Here is a 6,964-nt window from a genome sequence, read left to right as displayed (position 1 = left end):
TCGAACTCATGAACTATGAGATCATGACCTGAGCTGAAGCTGGCCAGCCAGGCACCCTGAAAAAAATATTATTAAGATTCAAATAATACTTAAAAAAAATATCTGTATAGTAGTCACAGCTAACGTTTGTGGCTCAACCTGGACTAACTCTTTCAATTCTCACAAAGACTCTCAAGAGGGTAGGTACTATTATTCTCTCTACTATACAGACAAGGAAACTGAAGCACGGAGTAGCTGAGGTGGATACAAATCCAAGCAGAACTCCAGAGCCCAAGTTCTTTACTCACTGTGCTCGGTAAGTATCTGCCGTGACTGTAACATGAGGTGGGTAACATACACAAGAAAAGAAAACCCAAAATATGTTAGAATATTTCACTGAAGACTAACAGAATTAACCCTGCATCTAAAAGTCAGTGATCTGGAAAAGCTCTCTGCTAATTCTGGGGAAAAACTGAGAGGAAAAGAAAAAAAGAACCAACCAGTAAATGGTATTCTTTAAAAAACAAAAACCTGTGGCACTCCCATCTTTAAGTACTAAGTGGGCAGGTTGGGAGGGCCTTTCATTAGCAAAATTAACAGAATCATATGAAGATATTCTGGAGAAAACATCTAGGTAGAAAAATGAGTAGCCTTAGTTCTTATTTGTTAAACACTAGAATACATGCGACCTACAGATTTTTTTTTTTAACGTTTATTTCTTTTTGGGACAGAGAGAGACAGAGCATGAACAGGGGAGGGGCAGAGAGAGAGGGAGACACAGAATCGGAAACAGGCTCCAGGCTCTGAGCCGTCAGCCCAGAGCCCGACGCGGGGCTCGAACTCACGGACCGTGAGATCGTGACCTGAGCCGAAGTCGGACGCTTAACCGACTGCGCCACCCAGGCACCCCGCGACCTACAGATTTTTATTGAAATAAAGTGTTAAAGATATGAGAAATCTTTAGGTATGCAAGAGCTTTGATATCTCCTCCAAAAATGACACTTATTACCAGCACAGAGGAAGAAGAATCAAAATGGTATTTATTTTTGAGGGAGACAGAGGATCTGAACCATGCTGGTTCTTGCTGCCAGCAGAGCCCAATGTGGGGCCTGGAACTCATAAACCGTGAGATTATGACCTGAGCTGAAGTTGGGACATTTAACCCACTGAGCCACCCAGGCGTCCCTAAAGTAGCTTTATTTATTTTTTAAAATAAGCTCTGTACCTGGCATGGGGCTTGAACTCATGATCCCAAGATTAAGAGTCGTGTACTCTACTCACTGAGGCAGCCAGGTGCCCCCAAATTAAAAATTTTTTAACTTTAAAAGGACTGGCTGGGGAGAAAGGGAATGTAGGGGTAAAATAGGAGTTAAAAGAAAAAAATTTATATATATATGTATGTATGTGTATATATATATATGCTAAATAAAGGCGAATGCTGTTTGAGTATAAACATGAGTTCTATATAATGAATCACCATAGAATATAAGCTGAAAAAATTAGAGGGTTGGCATGTATCACAAATTATGAGAAGGCAGAAAGTGTTAAGATAGGACTTTCTAAATAAAGAAAGGACTATTCAAAACAAAGTTCTAGAGAACCTGAAGACAGACCAGAGAAGCCAGCAGACCCTACCTCTGATTTCTTGCTTGAACCCACTGCACATTGCCGGCATCTTCCTAGAAGTAGTGTGTACGTTTGGTGTCCCACATTTTGCAGCTGCCACTCAAAGGTTGGGTACTTGCATCACTTGGCTTTGGGGGGCAACAGGGCCTGCACTCCTGGGTACTAGAGAATGGCAGCAAATAAACCATTATTGATGGGTGCAGGAGCATCCCCACAGGCTCCAGTGCACAGGGAGGCGGGCAGAGAAGGCTATTGTTTGGTTTCTCTCCGAAAGGGCCCTAACCACCTGCCTTCCCAGCTGCTGCCTGACAGTGCAGCCTTCAGTCATGCCTGTGATCCTCCCTTCAGGACATTCAGGTATGGGTGTGCCCTCAGGTACTGCGAGCCACTGAGAACGGCAGCAGGACAGTCACAGAGTAAGAAAACAAAGAACTCTGGCCAGGCTAACAGATCTGGTTCATCTCCTACACAAGGTCACCATCAAGACTTGGAGGGGTTGTTGTATGTAATGTGTGGAAACCAAAGAAGAGAGTCCAGGAAAATGGAAAGAACAAGATAAAACTGAACTAGCCTTCATGAAACAGAGACCAGTGATTTACCTGATAGAGTTCAAAATAATAGTCATAAAGATCCTAACTGTGGTTAGGAGAACAATATATAAACAAGGGCAGTATTGCAAAAAAGAGAAAGTATAAGAAAGTATCGAAGAGAAATCAGAGCTGAATACAGTAACTGAACTGAACACTTCAGTTCCGCAGCAGACTTGACCCTGTGGAAGAAAGGATCACCAAAATCAGGACAATGAACCTCCTCTAATCAGGAGAGTAAACAGAATGAAGGTGACTTAAAGGACTTATGTGAAAATATCCAGGGGACAAATACATGCATTACCAGAGTCCCAGAAGATAGGGGCCAGGAGCTTATTCGAGGAAATAATGGTTGAAGTCCCTCATCTGGGCAAGTGACCAGAAATCCACATCCAGGGAGCCCACAGAGTTCCAAATAAGATGAATCCACAGAGCTCCACATCAAGACATACCATAACTAAATGTGAAAAGTTATAGCCAAGGAGAAAATCTTCGATGCAGCAGAGAAAAATGATTTGTTACCTACAAGGGAAACTCCTTAAGACTATCAGTGCAGTTTTCAGCTAATTGCAGCCAGAAGAGACTGGCAGGATCTGTCCAAAGTGCTGAAAGAAAAACAACGCCAACCAGTACTTTACCCAGCAGAGTTGTCTTTGACATTTGAATGAGAGTTTTTCAGACAAGAGCTGAGAGTTCAACACCACTAGGCCACTGTTACAAGAAATGCTAAAGGGACATCTTCAACCTGAAACAAAAGTAAGCTAGTTAGTAATAAGGAGACATTTGAAGGTTTAAGTGTCCCTGGTAAAGACAAATAGAGTGAAATTCAGAATACTCTAATGTTGTAATGGTGATGGGTACGTCACTTGTAACTGTAGTAAGAAGGTTAAAAGGCAAAAGTATTAAAATAAGTATAACTACAAATATTTTAACGGTTGCATAAGGTAAAAATAGCGACATCAAAACCACAGTGTACAAGTGTGGTTTCTGTATGCATTTGAAGTTAGTTGTTATAGCTTAAAATGAACTATTACAAATGTCCTGGTGGCACCTGGGTGACTTAGTGGGTTGAACACCAATACTTGATTTTGGCTCAAGTCATGAACCCAGGGTTGAGGGATCAAGTCCTGATTTGGGTGGAGCCTTCTCTCTCTCTCTCTGGGGAGCCTGATGGCTCAGCTGGTTAAGCATCTGACTTCAGCTCAGGTCATAATCTTGAGGTTTATGAGTTCGAGTTCCATATAGGGCTGCGCTGTCAGGGCAGAGCCTGCTTTGGATCCTGTGTCCCACCCTCCTCCTCTGCCCCTCCCCCACCTGTGCACACACGTGCTCTCTCAAAAATAAACAAAAAAATTCTCTTTTCCCCCTCTGCCTCTCTCCCCTGATGGGGATTTCTAAAAATTAAAAAAAGGATACTTAAATGCCTTATGTAAGCCTCATGGTAACTGCAAAACAAACACCTATAGCAGATACACAAAAAGAGAAGAGTCAAAATTTTACCAAATCACAAAGGGAGAGGTGAAAAAGGAAACAAAGGGATTACACAACAGCCAGAGAACAATTAACAAAATGGCCATAGTAAATCCATACCTGTAAATAATACCTTTAAATACAAAGGAACTGAATTCTCCAATCAAAAGATACAGAGTAGCTGAATGGAGAAACAAAGACTGGACTATATGCTGCCTGCAAATGACATACTTCAGCTTCAAGGGCACAGACTGCAAGTGAAGTGTTGGAAGATGATATTCCATGTACGGAGGCCAAAAAAAGCACGGAAGCTATACTCACATTGGGCAAATTAGACTAAGACATAGAGGAGGCAGGGGTCAAGCCAACAGGAGGTTAAACAGTTTCAAGTATTGATGCACCTGACACAGGGGCATGATATAATTAGGAAGGGACTTCAGGAACCTCTTTCAATAATGGAAAGATTGTCCAGACATAAAATCAAAAAGGAAATACTGGCACTTAACATGTTAGACCAGATGGACTTAGATATTTACAAAACATTCCATCTAACAGCAGAATCCACATTCTTCTCAAGTGCACATGGAACACTGTCTGGGATAGATCATGGGTCAGGCCAGAAAAGAAATCGTGGTAAGTTTAAGGTGATCGAAATACTATCCAGCATTTTTTCTAACATAGGTATAAAACTAGAAATCAATTACAAAAAGAAAAAGTGAAAAATTCGCAAATATGTGGAGATTAAAAACCATTAAACGGAATCAATGGATCAAAGAAATCAAAAGAGAAATAAAAAAAAAAAATATTGACACAGGGGCATCGGGCTGGGTCAGTTGCCAGAGCATGTAACTCTTGATGGTGGGGTTAGAAGTCTGAGTTTCATGTTTGGTGCAGATTACTCAAATGTAAAATTAGAAGAAAATGTTGACTGACACAACAAGTGAAAATGGAAATACAACATACCAGAACTTATGGGATGTAGCAAAAGCAGTTCTAATAGGGAGGTTCACAGTGACAAATGCTCACATTAGGAATCAAGAAAGATCTCAAACACACTACACCTCAAGGAGAAGAAAACAAAGCAACCTTTAAGTTAGTAGAAGGAAGGAAATAACAAATACCAGAGTGGAAATATATGAAATAGATACAAAAATGACAACAGAAAAGACCAATAGAGCTAAGAGCTGTTTTTTGTTGTTTTTAAAGCAGAAACAGAAAAACCATTAGCTAGACTTACTAAGAGAACTTGCTTTGGCAGCAAATATACTAAAAATGGAATGAAAATAAGATAATTCAAATATATAAAAGTGTAAATGAAGGAGACATCACACAAATACCACACAAATACAAAGGATAATAAGAGGCTACAATGAATAATTCCCAACACATTGGAAGACTCAGAAGCAGATAAAGTGCTAGAAACACACAACCTACTAAGACTGAATCATGAAGAAACAGTATCTGAACAGATCAATTAACAGTAAGGACACTGATTCAGTAATCAAAAACCTCACATGGAAGTCCAGGACCAGACCGTTCCACTGCTTAATTCTATCAAGCATTTAAATAGAAGAAATCATTTTATGAGGACAGCACTACCCTGATAACCAAAACCACACAAGGACACTACAAGAAAGAAAATTACAGACTAATATCCTTCATGAACACAGGTGCCAAGAGCCTGAACAGCATATTAGCCAATCAAATTCTACAGCATACTAAGCAGATCACATATCACAATCAAATGAGATTTATTCCAGGGATGCAAGTGGATGATGGTTCAGTATCTGCAAATTCATGATACATCATTAACGAAATAAAGTGTAAAAATGATGTGATCTTTACAGATGAAGAAAAAGCATTTGACAAAACAAAAAAATCTGATAATAACTCCCAACATACTGGATATAAGAAGAATATGCCTCAACTTAATAAAGATCACCTATGATAAGCCCACAGCTAATATACTTTCAATAATGGTTGAAAAGCTCAAGGTCTCATCATCTCCAAAACATGAACAAGACAAGGATGCCCACTTTCATCAATTTTATTCAATAGATTGGAAGTCCTAGCCAGAGAATTATGCAAAGAAAAGAAAAGAAATAAAAAGCATGCAAGTCAGAAGGGAACTAAAACTGTCTCTATTTGTAGACAATGTGACATACAGAACACACTAGAGACTATCAAAGTAACTGTTAAAACTAATAGATGGATTTGGTACAGTCGTAGGACATAAGATCAATATACAAAAGTCCACTACATTTTTATACACTAAGTCTACTAACAGGGACATTAAACAAACAATCCCATTTACAATTTTATCAAAAAGAATAAAGTATCTAGTAATACCTTTAACCAGGGAGGGGAAAGATCTGTACACTGATACTATTAAGACATTTACGAAAGAAACTAAAGAAGAAACAAACGGAAAGATATTCCATGTTGATGGACTTCAACAAAGAATCTGAAAATTTGTATGGAACTACAAGAGAGCCTGAATAGCCAAAGCAATCTTGAAAGAGAATATAGACAGAGGAATCACACTTCTTGAGTTCAAACAAAGTTACAGTAATCAAAACAGTATGGTACTGGCATAAAGCAGACACAAAGATGAATGGAATAGAGGAGTTAGAAGTAAAACATGCAACATGTGATCAATTAACTTATGACAAAGAGACAAGAATATAAAATGGGGAAAGGACGGTCTCTTCAATTAATGGTGTTGGAAAAACTGGGTAGCCACATGCAGGAGTGAAACTAGACCCTTTCCAACACACACAAAAATTACCCCAAAATGTAAATTAAAAGCTGAAATCTAAGATCTGAAACTGTAAAACTTCTAGAAGAATACACAGAAAGTGACCATCTTTCCTCCCAAGATTTTACTTAAATTCAAGTTTAGTTAACATACAGTGTAGTATTGGTTTCAGGAGAAGTTAGTGATTCATCACTTACAAAGAACACCCAGTGCTCATCACAAGTGCCCTCCTTAATACCCATCACCCATTTAGCCCATCCCCCATCAACCTCATTGAAAGTGACCTTGGCAATGGTATTTTGAGTTTGAAACCAAAAGCAAAGGCAGCAAAAGCAAAAAAAAAAAAAAAAAAAAAAAAAAAGGAAACAAATGGGCCTACATCAGACTAAAAAGCTTAGGCACAGCCAAGGAAACCAGCAAAAAGAAAAGACAACATATGGAATGGGACAGAATATTTAGAAACCATGTACCTGATAAGGAGTTAATGTTCAAAAAGAACTCCCATAAGTGAATAGCAAAAAACCAAGCCAGCTAAAAAATGGAC

This window comes from Puma concolor, chromosome D1 (assembly GCF_028749965.1).
Source record: "Puma concolor isolate L17-30 chromosome D1, mPumCon1.1.hap2, whole genome shotgun sequence".
Lineage (NCBI taxonomy): Eukaryota > Metazoa > Chordata > Mammalia > Carnivora > Felidae > Puma > Puma concolor.
Note: the sequence above shows the minus strand (reverse complement) of the source record.